The sequence below is a fragment of the Dendropsophus ebraccatus genome, unplaced genomic scaffold (genome assembly GCF_027789765.1).
Source record: "Dendropsophus ebraccatus isolate aDenEbr1 unplaced genomic scaffold, aDenEbr1.pat pat_scaffold_1052_ctg1, whole genome shotgun sequence".
In the NCBI taxonomy this organism is placed as follows: Eukaryota; Metazoa; Chordata; class Amphibia; order Anura; family Hylidae; genus Dendropsophus; species Dendropsophus ebraccatus.
This window is the reverse complement of record NW_027208469.1, coordinates 43,509-58,844: the sequence shown is the minus strand read 5'-3', so window position 1 is coordinate 58,844 and position 15,336 is coordinate 43,509. Positions and strand designations below refer to the sequence as shown.

Genomic DNA, 15,336 nt, shown 5'->3' with positions numbered 1-15,336 from the left:
GCGCCACATGATGACGTCATAAGCAAATCGCCTCTCCCCCTGCGAGCAGCGCATCATACAATCTGCCCGGAGCCTGGCTGCTGGAGGCGCTCGTTATCCGGACACACAGTAGGGGCAGCAGGGAAGAGCCCGGTGGTTGCGGCGACGGCCGGTGTGGCCCGTGCGGATATGCTCCTGTGCACCGCGCCACCTCCCAGGCCCCGGGGTGCCAACGGCTGAGGGAGGCAGTTAGTGTCCCACTGCGACCTCCGGCAGCGGAATCAGCAGCCCCTGGGGGAGGGAGGAGGATGAGCAGCAGCACGAAGGAGGAGAGGCCGGAGGAACAAGCTGAGGAAGATGTCAGTGAGGAGAAGGAGGAGGAGGAGCAGCCTCAGCCCACTGTAGAGGCTCGGAGCCCCGCCCCCGCGGAGGAGCCGCCCCCTGAGAATGTCACCACCTGTGCGGACGGTGCGGCAGGGAGCCTGTTCTATTGGCTGAAGGATCGCTGTCTGGGCCGGGGCCTGTGTGTGGATCCAGCCGGGACAACTACAGGGCTATGACCGGTCTGTACAGCTCCATCCAGCCAGCCGACTCAGTGAGTCTCAGCACAAGGACGCATGGAGCAGTCTTCAACCTGGAGTATTCCCCAGATGGGTAAGAGCCAAGCATACATGGGGCCCAGTAAGGGCTATGCCATTCATTGCCACCCAGGTGCTGGGCCAAAGACCTTCTTTTCTACCCCATGTGGCCTAAATCTGACACATAGCCCAAAGTGTTGCCAATGGGCCTATTCATTTTAATGGGCAGATATTAGTCATATTATGATTACTTCCTGCATGTATACTTACATATTATTTTTCTCCAGTCATCCACTACTTCTCAGCTGCTGAATGTCCTGCAGGAAGTGGTGTAGTTCCAGTCTAATACAGTGCTCTCAGCTGACATCTCTGTCCATGTCAGAAACTAATAAGAGCAGCAGCAAATTCCCATAAAAACCTCTCCTGCTCTCCAGACAGAAAATACCACTTTCTGCAGCACATACAGCAGGTGATAAGTACTGGAATACTTGAGATTTTTTAATAGAAGTAAATTACAAATCTGTCACTTTTTGCACCAATTGAAAAAAACATTTATTTGCTTGAGTACCCGTTTAAGTCCTGCCCAAACACAGTGTATGTCCAGGCATTAGCCAGAACATAGTAACAATATGACTACATTCTGCCCATTCAGGTCAATGGGCTCAACCATAGCATTGTGCTGTTTTAACCACTCTATTTCATAATGGGTTTCCTAAGGCAGACAACCTCTGTGAGCTAAATGATGGATGCAAGGATCTCAAGGAGTATCTTTCCTATCAACCAGACTGTCATATAATCAGCTGGAAGTCAGTAGCCAAGGCTAGAGACTTCCTATCTCAGGCTGCAGCTTTCCACAGCACACTGGCATTACCAATGTTAAGGTGCGTTTACACGTAACGATTATTGTGCGAATTTGCGTGATATCGATTGAATTCGAACGATAATCGTACGTGTAAACGCAGCGAACGATCAAACGACAAGCGAGAAATCATTCATTTTGATTTTTCAACATGTTCTTAAATCGTCGTTCACAAAAAAAAATCGCAGATCGTTCCGTGTAAACAGTCGTTCGCCGATTTAACCAATGTGTGAGATAGGCTTAAGCGATCGCAAAACGATTTTCCATACGATATAATGTACCGTCTAAACGCTGATCGTTATGAAAAAAAAAATCGTTACTCCGACATCGTTAATCCTACGATCGGGCCAATTATCGTTTCGTGTAAACGCACCTTAAGATTTAAGAATTAAGATTTTAACATCAATAGACTGGTGCCGGCAAAAAAATTATTAAATTCATATCATTCTCAGTCACCAACCCGGCCTGAAGAACTGGAGGCGAGACCACCCTCCCCCGTGAAACCCCTGTGATGAAGCCCCTCCCCTCTGTGATGTGGCTCCATTAGAATTAATGGAGCCGCATCACAGAGGTGAGGGGAATTCGCAGCGAGAAACCCGCTGCGGACGGTACGTGTGAACGCAGCCACAGGCTGGGTTCACATTATGTATATTTGAGGCAGTATTTGGTCCTCATGTCAGGTCCTCATAGCAACCAAAACAGGAGTGGATTAAAAACACAGGCTCTGTCCACATAATGTTGTAATTGAGTGGATGGCCGCCATATAACGGTAAATAATTCCATTATTTCAATATAATAGCCGTTGTTTTAAAATAACAGCAAATATTTGCCAGTAAATGACGGCCATCCACTCAATTACAACATTATGTGAACAGAGCCTTTCTGTGTTTTCAGTCCACTCCTTGTTTATGGTTGCTATACAGCCTCAAATATACGTAGTGTGAACATAGCCTTAGGGTGCGTTCACACATACAGCATCTGCAGCAGATTTGATGGCCCAAATTTGATTTGCTTTGAATCTGCAATTTTAAATCTGTGCCACCAGATCTATTGCAGATCTCGTACACATGAATGCACCCTTAGACTATGTTCCCTTGCAGTATTTTTCTTTGGTATTTGCATCCAAAAGCAGGAGTGGATTACAAATACAGAAAGGCTATGTCTATACACTGTTGTTGAGTGAATGGCTGCTATTTAATAGCAAATAATTGCAGTTATTTTAAAACAATGGCCGTTATTTCTGTGCTTTCAATCCACTCCTGGTTACTGAGCAAAAATACTGTGTGGGAACATAGCCTTTAAACGGGTACTATCAGCAGGTCAGGTTATATGAATCTAATCCGCCGATAGCCCCCTATTGCGCACAGGGCACTAAGGATAAAGGTTTGTCCTGGTGCTGTTTCTCTGCTGGATAGGCCGATTGGAGCAATGGGGACGGGGTTACCACCCCTGCCTGCCGTTCGGCCCCTAGACGGCCTGCCCTTTAACCAAAAAAAAAAAAAAGGATTGCCCAGCCCCCACCTCCATTTATGATCTGCTGCTGGCTCTGTATTCAATAACAGCAAATAAAACCTAAACATGTGAGGACACTTTCATGATGTCAAGTAGCTGTATGGTTAAAGTGACACTGTCACCCCCTTTGTGCATTCTGACTTCTCTACACAGGTGTAAAGGGTAAATTTAGCAGTTGTCAAACCTTATTTTATATCATAACGTCATGGTGCTTGTTCAACTAAAAGTCATCTTTTATCATCTGCAGATTGTGCTAAGTGGGCGGGACCTCGCGTCATTAGCGTCACTTAGCCCCGCCCACAATGCCACCGTTGGCCCCGCCACCACGGCGGCCATTGGTGGGCCGGCCTAGAGGGGGTGGGCCTACACCTTTAGGCCAGCCTGTTCCAATGGCTGGTGAGGGGGCTGGACCAACGGTGGTGTTGTGGGTGGGGCTAAGTTGTGCTGATCCCATGAGGCCCCGCCCACTTAACATAATCTGCAGTTGATAAAAGATGACTTTTTACTTGAACAAGCACCATGACGTATGATAAATTTAGCTGTTTTCATACCCTATTTTATATCATACGTCATGGTGCTTGTTCAAGTAAAAAGTCATCTTTTATCAACTGCAGATTATGTTAAGTGGGCGGGGCTCGTGGCATCAGCACAATTTAGCCCCACCCACAACACCAACCGTTGGTCCAGCCCCCTCACCAGCCATTGGAACAGGCTGGCCTAAAGGTCTAGGCCCCACCCCCTCTAGGCCGGCCCACCAATGGCCGCCAAGGTGGCGGGGGGCCAACGGTGGCATTGTGGGCGGGGCTAAGTGGCACTAATGACGCGAGGTCCCGTCCACTTAGCACAATCTGCAGTTGATAAAAAGATGACTTTTTACATGAACAAGCACCATGACGTATGATATAAAATAAGGTATGAAAACCGCTAAATTTACCCTTTACACCTGTGTAGAGATGTCAGAACGCACAAGGGGGGGGGGGCAGTGTCACTTTAAGTAGCAGATCATCTAATTTTCTTCTGTGTTTTTCTCTTGCTTAGCTCTGTACTGACCGTTGCATGTGAGCAAACAGAAGTCCTTCTCTTTGAACCCAGTGTCTTCAAAGCACATCAAAACCTTATCGGAGGCACATGAAGACTGTGTAAATAACATCAGGTTAGTAACATGTAGGTTATGAATGATAAAGTAACATATTTAGTTCCTATAGGTTGGGTTTGTTGCAGATTTTATCTGAATTTGCACACATTAAATCCTTTGTGGGTGAAAGTAATGTGAATATTAGTAATTATGTAATATTGTAAATGCAGTATACTCTTCTTACCAATCCACCACTTCTCCTGTGTGATGTATGGAGACACCTGACCTCTGCCCCAGATATCATCACTGGATCCAGGGGAACAAAGGTCTGCAAGGCCAGAGAAACCTCAGCAGGGGAGCATTTTGTGTTCACATTTAATGTATGTATTTTACCAGGCACACCAGTAATTGTGTGCTTGTTAGAAACCCGCTGAAACTCATTCTCACAATTGGTCTTAGTGTTAAGACCCAGACCGATAAAATCATGCATACAGTTAAGAATGTGGAAACAAAATGGGTACAAAATTAATACACTATGGGGGACATTTATCAAGACTGGCGTACTTAGATAAACCCACGCACCCTTTTTCACAGCTGGATTCACTAAGAGGCGTACACCTCTCACAAAGCACAAAAATGTACACCTGGAGTAGGCATAGATTTTTGGTTGGTTTATGCCAGTTTCCAGCATGAGCCTTGCTAAATTAGGTGTGGGAGGGGGCCATGCCCCCTTACCCTCCATTGGATGAGCAGAAGTAACAGCTGGCATACACCACAGGTAAGAATCTGCGCCTGCTTCATGGCAAAGTCTTCATAAATCTTTCCCTATGTTCATGACTGAAAAGGAACGGCTAGGGCAAAAAGAGCTTTACGGAATCGGGTAAATGTTAAATTAACTGGCAGGTATATGACGCTGCAGGGGCACAGGGATGTGTAAGTAAGGCTTCTTTCTTATGTTTTGTGTATTTTGCCTGGAATACCCCTTTAACTCAACAAGGCCAGTTAACCATGTTAGTTGAGATGGAATACCCATCATTAATATTGCTAGGATAAACCAGTATAAAATTGAGTGTTGCTTTGCGAATAACTGGTTTACTTTTTCTGTAGATTTCTGGATAACCGAATGTTTGCCACCTGCTCAGATGATACCACAATAGCACTATGGGACCTGAGGAAGTTAAACACTAAGGTGTGCACTCCTACATGGGCATACTAGCTGGGTAAAGAACATAGAATTTGATACCAACACAAGGCTATTGGTAACGTCTGGATTTGATGGCAACGTCATAATCTGGGGATACAAATAGGTTAAATAAAGTATGTAAGAAGACAAATGTGTGTTAAATGAATATGATTTCCTTTGTGCCAAATGAAGTATAAGGATAAGCTTGCTGAAGGGAAATATGAGTGTGTGACAGTAAGGCCGCATTCACACGTTCCGTGTTCCACACGGAACACGGACGTGGAAGGCCTGTAATTGCCCGCCCAGGCAGCATCTGTGATAAGATGCTGGGAGTGGGGGAACTGTACAGATATGCGCCGCGCTGTAATGAATCAGCAGCGCGGCTTTGTCATTACAGCGTGGCGCATATCTGTACAGTTCCCCCGCTCCCAACATCTTATCACAGGTGCTGCCCAGGCAGAGTCCGTTACAGGCCTTTCACGTCCGTGTTCCATGCGGAACACGGAAAGTGTGAATGAGGCCTAAGGGTACTGGTGCACACAGCCGAAATCTGCAATGGAAATGCACACCTGCTCATTTGGATTTTGATCAGGATTGTTGTGGATTTTCCACCGAAGATATATATATTTTTATGGTAGTCAATAGGATCATTATTGCACCCCATCCTTTTTTTTTTTTTTTTTTTTTTTTTTTTTTTTATGGCGTGATGGGAATACAGTGCAGGACTCCCACTGCAGGTAGTTTAACCCATTGCATTTCAAAGTACACAAAGTTTGGTATTACTGTAATCATAGTAACCCAGAGTATATTCATTGTTTTTACTGCATGCTGATTAGCATACATTTATTATACAAAATATGAAAACAATTGCATTTTTTCTATTATTCCCCAAAAAATAAGTTACATGAATCCCAAAATGGCCCAGTGAAAATTTTTGGTTTTTGACTTCAACCATTACAGGCAGCGAGGAAAATCTGCATTAAAGCAAGTGTACCCCTTCTACTAAGGCTGCATTCTCACGTTCCGTGATCCTGACGGATCACGGACGGGGAATGCATGTACCGGAGTCCCCCCGCGCCCGGACAGCATCTCTAATTAGATGCTGGGAGCGGGGGAGACTGTATTCATAAGCGCCGCGCTGTAGTAACAGCACCGCGCGGCTGATTCATTACAGCGAGGGCGCTTATGAATACAGTCTCTCCCAGCATCTAATTACAGATGCTGTCCGGGCGCGGGGGGACTCCGGTACATGCATTCACGTGGGAATGCAGCCTAAGAATTAATTTTTTTTTTTTATCACATTGGGTCGGCACCAGTGTGTAGATTCCAGCAGCATGGTCCATTTTCAAACCGCTGCCCAGTTTCCACCATCAGAGCCGGTTTCTCTATCTACAAGTAGGCCCGCTCGGTGCAGTGAAGGCGGCCTGATGCTCCAGTGCACCAAGCAGGCCTAATTGTAGATGGCGAAACTGGCGCAGATGGCAGGTACATTTGCTTTAAAACCATAGCTTTTCTGACACCAAAATTACCACACATGTGTTGTGCCGATTTGTTCTGCAGTGTGTGGATGAGATATTTTATGTCTCATCCACTTTCCTTTTGTAAATGCTGTGGATTTTCTGCACAGAAACTCTGGGTGGAAAATTTGCAGCGTTTATGCTACAGGTGACCTAATGATTTTATTCACGTCCCAGTACACAGCAGTGACTATATGGACAGCCCCAGTCAATAAACCTTATTGGGGAATGTGGATACTATAAAGGGGAGTAGCTTATTCAGGTCATTTGCTGGGAGCAAATGGGAGCAATTTGAAGGGGGTTATTTGTAATGACCTTTTAAGGCATATGATGCTGACAAAGAAAGGAACGTTTCGCACACAAGGCAAACATTTTTATTTTTGTACAATTTTCATACTCTACTATTTTATTGCTTTATTTCTTGCAATTTAACAGGTGTACTGAAGATGGTTGCCCACACAAAAAATTCTTTCACACCCGTTTCCTGATGCGCATGAGGCTGACCCCTGACTGTTCAAAAATGCTGATCTCTACTTCCTCTGGTTACCTGTTAATTCTGCATGATTTAGATCTGACAAAGTCCCTGGAGGTTGGCAGTTACCCTATCCTGAGAGCAAGGAGAACAGCTTCTACTTCAGGTACAACAGAACTCGGGCACTCCGCTGGTTCTATTTCTATACATTCTATAGTGCCTTCTCTTTACACCTGTTCGATAACATTCTCCCTATAATACAGTGTGCTGTTTGCATTTCAAAGGAAGTGAAATATAAGCTATGTTTGTATTTGTAAACCCCAACCCCATAGACTGTAACAGAATGTGCCACTCACATGCAGATGCACTTTAGCACACCTTATATTTGACGTCTCCCAGACTCTGAGGCTATGGCCATCTACACTTTTTAGACTGTTTTGTGGGGTATAAATGTTATGTCTGAAAAAACACAATTTCTTCCCCGTTGATTTCAGAAAGTCCCCTTGTTTATGCAGTATTCCATCCACACTTTTGATTGTGATTTGTGTGATAAAACCTAACCCTATAAGAAGATGCAGGTGTGAAAATGTCTTATGTGTACTGTATTATCCACAGATGTGACCACATCCCCTACGTCTTCTGACTCCAGACCATCTAGCTCTCCATGTCACCATAGTGATTTAGGAACCCTGTTTGAGAAACATACTTCCCGGGCCCTCACAAAGAGAAGGTATGCCCACCGAAACACTGTGGTATTAATGATGATTAACTAAACCTAAGAAAAGCCCACATTTTACTTAAAATTTTTTTTTAAATGTTTACAAGTGTTATTTGATCTGTAATCGCACAAGGTTAGCGTGTCTCTGCATGATATATAAACAGAAGCACCACTACTTACTGTAAAGGAGCGGGAATCCCTGCTCTGTTCCCCACAGAAGAGAGGGGCAGGAAAGGGCTGCTGTTAAAACTTACTGCGCCACTCCTGCTTCTCTCAGCTGCGGGGACCAGGGATTCCCGCCATTATGACAGGGGCCCCCAGTTCTTTACAGGGTGTCCCCCACAGCTGAGAGAAGCAGGAGCGGCGCGGCAAGTTTAAAACAGCCGCCCGCTCCTGCCTCCCTCTCTGCTGTGGGGAACACAGAGCGGGAATTCCTGTCATAATGGCCGTCACCTGCACCGCTCACCAGGGCAACAGCTTGCTCCCTCTCCCCCTGGTGGCAGTTTCTGGCTCTTCCCGCTGCCGGAGACTCCTCCACTGGCCTGCAGCAGTTCCCGGCACCCTTCTTTTGGCTGCAGGCACCCGTGCTTCAGCACCGACGGCCCAACGCATCACTAGTCTGTCACCTGCTGGCTCCTGCTACTTCCCCACCGCGGGGATTGACGCAGGCCTGCCTCAGCTCCTGGCACCCCTCTCCAGGCTCCTGAGCCGGCCGCTGATCCACCGCAAATTCAAACTGGCCGACGGATGGTTCAGGACCCTGGAAAAGGGGTGGGAAAAGCCTGGCCAGGCTGGCGGGGCTGATCCCCACGGTGTGGGGAGTTGGCAGAGGCAGCTTGAAGAAGCGGTGGCTGACATATTAGTGATGTGGAGGGGTGTCAGCGTCAGAGCACGGACACCTGTATCCTAGAGAAGGATGCCAGGAGCTGCTGTAGGCTGGCGGAGAAGTGGCCACCAGCGGGTAGAGTGAGGGAACCACCGTCTGTGGGAGAGGGAGCTGGCTGCTGCCAGGGGCCGGCAGCGCAGGGGATTCCCATCAAATATGTGTTCCCTGCAGGAGTGGGCGGCTGTTTAAACTTCTGCTTCTCTCAGCTGCGGGAACACCCTGTAAAGAAGTGGAAATCTCCGCAGATTAGATAAACAAGTGCAGCACTGCAAGTTTTAAACAGCTGCCACTCCTGTTGCTCTCTCTGCTGTGGGGAACACCCGTTTTGAGCCGGGATTCCTGTCATTGTGGAGGGAATCTCCGCTCCTGGAACCTTGGTTTCCCGAACACCTCAGAAACTGGCAGCTACAGTTATCTCCCTGATTTTGTTCCCCAGGGGAAAATTTTGTTTGAATACCAAATAAAAGTGTTTCATTTTATTCTGTATAATGTTTGTTTCTGTATTAGGCAGTTCCCCTCGTAACAGCCTTGAAGTTCTTACGCCGGAAGTCCCAGGGGAGAGAGACCGAGGCAATTGTATTACTTCACTTCAGCTCCACCCTAAAGGCTGGGCTACACTATTACGCTGCTCTAGCAATACTGATGACCAAGAGGTAAGAAAGAGTAACTAAATCTAGCCATACTTGAGAGCTGCTTTACCACCTATGACTTCAAAAAAAATTTTTTCTTTAACGTGTGCTGACCACATTATACGTTGGCCATTTGCCCACACCTGATGATGCTCCATATAGGGACAAAACTAGCTGTCTAGGGATAGGCGATGTTCAGTTTTTAATACACCTTTAGGCTATGTTCACACTATGTAAAACTACAGTGAATTCCGGCCGCAGAAAGATCTGTCAGTTCACATAGTGAAGCAAGCGGCTCACTGTGCGCTATGGGAAGCTCTGATGCAGGCGCGCGCTGATGCGCCCCGCATCAGAGCTCCGCGGCCGGAAAGATCATCCGGCCAGAGACCGTCCGTTCCGTGACCCGGCCGGGGTCACGGAATGGCCGGTTTCATACGACGTATGAACATCTTATACTTCAGCTGGAAATATATCGAGGTAGCTCACTTAGTAATAGACAGTTCTTTCAAGCTTGGCTTCTATCTAGTTAATGTATATTTAGTGAAAATCAGAGAACTTTAATTACTTAACCCCTTCCCACATCAGTACGTAACGGTACGTCCAGATGTGGGTAAGGGCGTTCAGAGCGACTCCGCTCTGAACCCTCCGCCGCGATCCTGGGTGCTATGTGTAGCCCGGGACCACTGCTATTAGGCACGATCCGATCACCGCACTTGCTAATTATACATTTAAATGCAGCTGTCAAAACAGACTGCTTCATTTAAATCAGGGGTCTCAAACTCAATTTACCCGGGGGCCGCTGGAGGTAGAGTCTGGGTGAGGCTGGGCCGCATCAGGTTTTCCACAAGAAAAGCTCTTACAAAAACATTCCAATGTCATCAAATGTTTTTATTTTTTCATCTGTTAAAACCCTAGCCCCCCTCCCACCCACAGAACTATCACTCCCATCCCTCCCTGCACACACAGAACTATTGCCCCCCCCCCCCCCCCCCCCCCCCCCCCCCCCCCCCCCCACACACACACACACACACACAAAACTATAATACCCAGCCCTCCCCCACACCACTATCACCCCCCCCGCCAAGAGTACTTTTACCTGAGGCCTTACTGATTGGCTGGACGTGCGGTCCGGGTGACGTCATGCTCCGGCGCCGAGCAGGAGTGGAGCTGAGCGCTGCAGGAGGAGGGGGGCCGGGGCGCTCCGCCAGAGAGCTGCACTGCACTGCACTGCACATGTAACTACAAATAGGAGATAGATGTGCTGTGTTTCTATTTGTAGTTACATGTGCAGTGCAGCTCTCTTCCGGAGCGCCCCCGGGCCGCACTTACAGTAAACTTACCATTGAGGTGGGGGCCGCAGTTGGCCCACGGGCTGCGAGTTTGAGACCCATGATTTAAATGTATTATATCCCCCTTTCCCTGGTATCTAGCGATCTCTGTTTTGCCATAGGGCGAATGGCGTAAACACGAAACTCCCCCCAAAATTAAAACAAATTCCTTTTTTTTTTTTTTTAAATCCCCAATTTCACCGCACATATAATTTTTTTCTGATTTCACTGCAGACTTTATTAAGTCTGTCATTGTAAAGTACAATTAGTGGTGCAAAAAATAAGGGCTCGTGTGGGTCTGTAGATTGAAAAAATGCTAACGCTATGGCCTTTTAAACACGAGGAGGAAAAAATGTAAATGCGAAAACGAAAATTAGCCCTGTGCTGAAGGGGTTAAAAAGAAAAAAAAGAGAGAAAACCAAGTTCATATAACATATACTTCACAGCCATAACCATATGTATATAAGCTCATCGAAGTTTGGCGCAAAAACCTGCCAAAGTGCAAAATTGCTGATTTTTGGTCACACCAAATCTAGAAAAATTGTAATAAAAGGTGATCAAAAAGTTGCATATATGCGAGGTACTGATAGAAAGTACAGATCATGGTGCAAAAAAATCACACTTTTTTTTTTTTTTTTTTTTTCTCAAAAAGTTTTTTAATTTTTTTACGGACATAAAATAAACAAATTACATATCCTTGCAATCGTACTGACCTTAGGAACATAGATACCATGTCAATTTTACCATATGGGGAATGGCGTAAACACGAAACTCCTCAAAATAAAAACAATGGCACTTTTAATTCAATTTCATCGCACATCTATTTTTTTTTCCCAGTTTCGCACCATATTTTATGGAAAAATTAAGCCTGTCGTTGCAGAGTATAATTGGTGTCACACAAATGGGCTCTTATGGGTCTGTAGGTGAAAAAACTGTAAGTGCTATGGCCTTTTAAACATGAGGAGGACAAAATGAAAGTGCTAAAATAAAAATTGGGTTGGTCCTTAAGGGGTTAAACATAATAGTGGGCTTAATTAAAGTCTATGGAAAAAACAGCTGTATGTGCGCACATTGTAAAAAGATATATATTGTTGATATAACGATCATCATTTTTAACATTGTGTGCACAGGCTGACATTTTTCCATAGACTTTATTATTAGGTTCAAAATAGTGTTTATAACACTAATATTTAGCTTTTATTTTGCTGGAGGGGAAAAAAGACCAATATGCATATAGACATGAGGGAAAGCGCCAACCTTTCTGTGATAAACACCCATAAGAATAGTGTGCTGTGGTGTAACAAAACTTGAATAAACGGCAAACAAAATAATGTCTTGTGGGTATTGGATTTAATTTTTCCTCATTGACTCTCAGCTAACATCTAGCCTAAGCATTTTTGCCCAAAAAAAGCAATGTGCTCCCATATTTTTTTTCTTAGCCTTTGCAGTCTGAATTGCTAGGGTTTAGTCCAATGAGGACCAGCAGTTGCCATGTGTTGCATTTTAATTTTTGTGGTGAATGTTCAAGTGTCAATGTAATTTAAACAGAACTTATCACATGTCCTAGAGACACCTCAAAAATTTTGATTGGCTGGGGTCTGGATGTTCAGACACCCAAGAGTCATTAGAATGAGGTGGGAGGAAGCATGTGGCTGTGAGCATCACTCTCTGGCTTCCAGTGGTCTCCAAGTTGTAAGAGACAGCCTCTATAGACCTATGACAGATCGCATCTCCTGCAACTGGACAGAGATTGCAGGGAGTGAAGTGAGCAGTTGTCTAACCTCTCATGGCTCAATCTAATGATCAGTGGTAGCCTGAACACCCAGACCCTTACGCTAAATTTTGACTGAGGTTTTATTAAATGAAGGGGACACTTTTAACATTTAAGAAATCAAGTATTGGATAGTGTAAATCCTAACTGATCTAATAATTTTACTCCCTTTTTTTTAACCAGTGGACCTGTGTGTACGAGTTTCAAGAAGGAGCTCCTGTACGCCCCATCTCTCCTCGCTGTTCTTTGCGATTAACTCATTACATAGAAGAGGCCAATGTAGGCCGGGGCTACATTAAAGAACTGTGTTTTAGCCCAGATGGACGTATGATTGCCTCCCCACATGGGTATGGAATTCGATTGTTGGGATTTGATTCCCAGTGCAGTGAGCTTGTAGACTGTATGCCCAAAGAAGCTGGGACTTTACAAGAAATTCGCTCTTTATATTCTCATAAGGATGTGGTTCTGACAACAAAGTTTTCGCCCACTCACTGTCAGATAGCGTCGGGGTGCCTTAGTGGACGGGTTTCCCTGTACCAGCCGAAGTTTTAACAATAACTCTTATTGATTGGGTTGGAATCCACGTTTCCAGTTATTTAAAGAGATCACACATTAGCCTTTATTGCTAAAGCTATGAAAGCTGCAACTTGAAAGGTTTGAATTAAGGACAATTGGCGGCTATTTCCTTAGTTGGCTTTCATGTTTAGTGATTTAAATTAGCATAGGCTCCATTCTCCAGGTGAGATCTGCTCTGCATAGTTTCACTTTAATCGTACCTCTTTGTCTCAAGATAGAAACTTATCACCCTTCTGTGAGAAAGGGGGTCCAGTATTCTCCATTTCAATGGAGTGGTGGTCGAGCACCTGTCATTTCCATGCATGCTCGACCAGGTCCATTAAACTGAGGTACGTGGAACTCTTTTCTCATAATCCCTGCTATCAGAAATGTCACCACATGTGGATAGCTGCTAGGTATTTATCTTGTGACACCACTACAAGAAATATATAAAGAAGCCCATACGTAGTTCTAACAGTCATGACTGTAAAAGACTGTGGCTGTATATTTGGCATTATTTATTACTGTACAATAAGTAATGATTGTGACTTTGAGCTGTGCATGGTGTTCTATATCTATTCAGTGATCAGATTCAAAGGTCTCACTATTAAAGTGAATTATGTTACTGTTAAGATTTTACTGCATTTACTGTGTAATGTAGACAACAGGCTGCTGTATGATCTGACTGTAATGGCATTTGTTTAGCCTATATGATCTATTACTTGCCTTTTGGTATTGTGCAGCCAGCATTTTAGATTTATTTTTTTTTGTCCTTATTAACCAATACAGTTTTTTTTTTGTACAATGTTCATCAGTTTCTTCAAAATGTGTTTCCTAGTGGACTAGAATGTTATTAAACTCTGAAAAAATGCATCTATGCTATCTTTGTGTATTGTTATAAAGAATAAATATTAGAAATAATAACTAGAGAGCAGTGCCACCCACAATCTGTTTTATTTTCTAACTAGCATGACAATGGCACACAATTGCACGATCTACAGCTTGTACTGAAAAACTGAGGAAATATGCTTCCTTTCAAACTGCTCATAGTATTTGATTGTAGGTACTCTAACAATCCAGTGGCTGTGGCACCTCCTGGGTCTGACTCAGAAGAAACATGGCGGGGCTCAGGACACAGCTGTACAGCCCCTTTAACCTACATATGGAGTTCAGTGAAGCATACCATTAGCTTAGCAAAGTCCACTTTGTACAGATTTTAACAGAAAGCTCCCAATTGAATGCTGAAGTACCCCACGGGTCCATGCAGAACAGTGCCTAAGCCCTATACTTCATATTCATCTAACTTCAGCAATGAAAGGCGTGCAAGGGAAAACAGAACCAGGCTTCCAATATACCAGAAGGTACCTCAGAGAGAAGCTAAATGATCAGTGTGTACCTTTTGTACTTGCTTGGCTTTCTGAAAGTAAAGCACATAGGGTGGGTTCAAACCTCTCGCTCGCATCTCTGCCCCTGCCGTAACCCCCCCTTTCCCCCACATTTGCTGGAGGATGATACTTTAACCATGGAAAATTACAGACAGATTTTTTTTTTTTATGGGTTACAGTTACTTCCAACGTGATAAGTTGTTCATATGGAGTTAACCTTGTTTAATAAATAGACTATGGTATGTCATCACTTTATGATCTTAGGGTCCAACTAACAATACTAACCTAAGAATAGTGTTTCTGTTTCTCTTTTCGCCCTATGAGGGCACCCCTGGAGAGGTCCACCTCCTACTCCCAATTGGACAGGAAACAGAATCCCTGGATCTTCAATAAAAAAGGAAATGGCCCCCTTCTCACCAGAAGTCCTTTCACATTGGGGCAGAGGGCATGAAATTTAAAGGCCAGGGGTAAGACCTTGCTGACAGGCCTTGCCTGTTTGGTTGGGGCTACGGCATTCCAGGGAGTGAGGTGCTCACACAGCGTGCAGGGAGGATGTGACCACATTGGCGGGACCAGCCAGTCCGTACATGGCGCCAAATTTAAAAAGCCGGCAAGAGCTCTGAAGTGGAGCTCTTGCAAGTGGCAGTGTGTTTACTGCTTCTGCCGAGGTTACTACTCTTGATGCTGGTGAGGATCGTCTGTGCCTTCTGATCACCCTGTGCAGCTGATACGGACTGTTTCCTATGGGGTCTCAGAGCGCTGAATCGTCTGGAGCCCCTCAACCGTAAGCTACCTCGCTATGAACTTGATCATTCTCTGGACGGAGGGCGGAATCCGCCCGTGCATAGAATGGAGTCTATGACACTGGCGGAGGCGCGCGTGCCCACTG

The 15,336-nt window shown here is 45.1% G+C and overlaps 1 pseudogene; it reads left to right on the top strand.

Moving 5' to 3' along the window:
• Window positions 1–36: 36 nt before the first annotated feature.
• Window positions 37–13,929, top strand: LOC138774726 (DDB1- and CUL4-associated factor 10-like; annotated as a pseudogene).
• The last annotated feature ends 1,407 nt before the right edge of the window (window positions 13,930–15,336 follow it).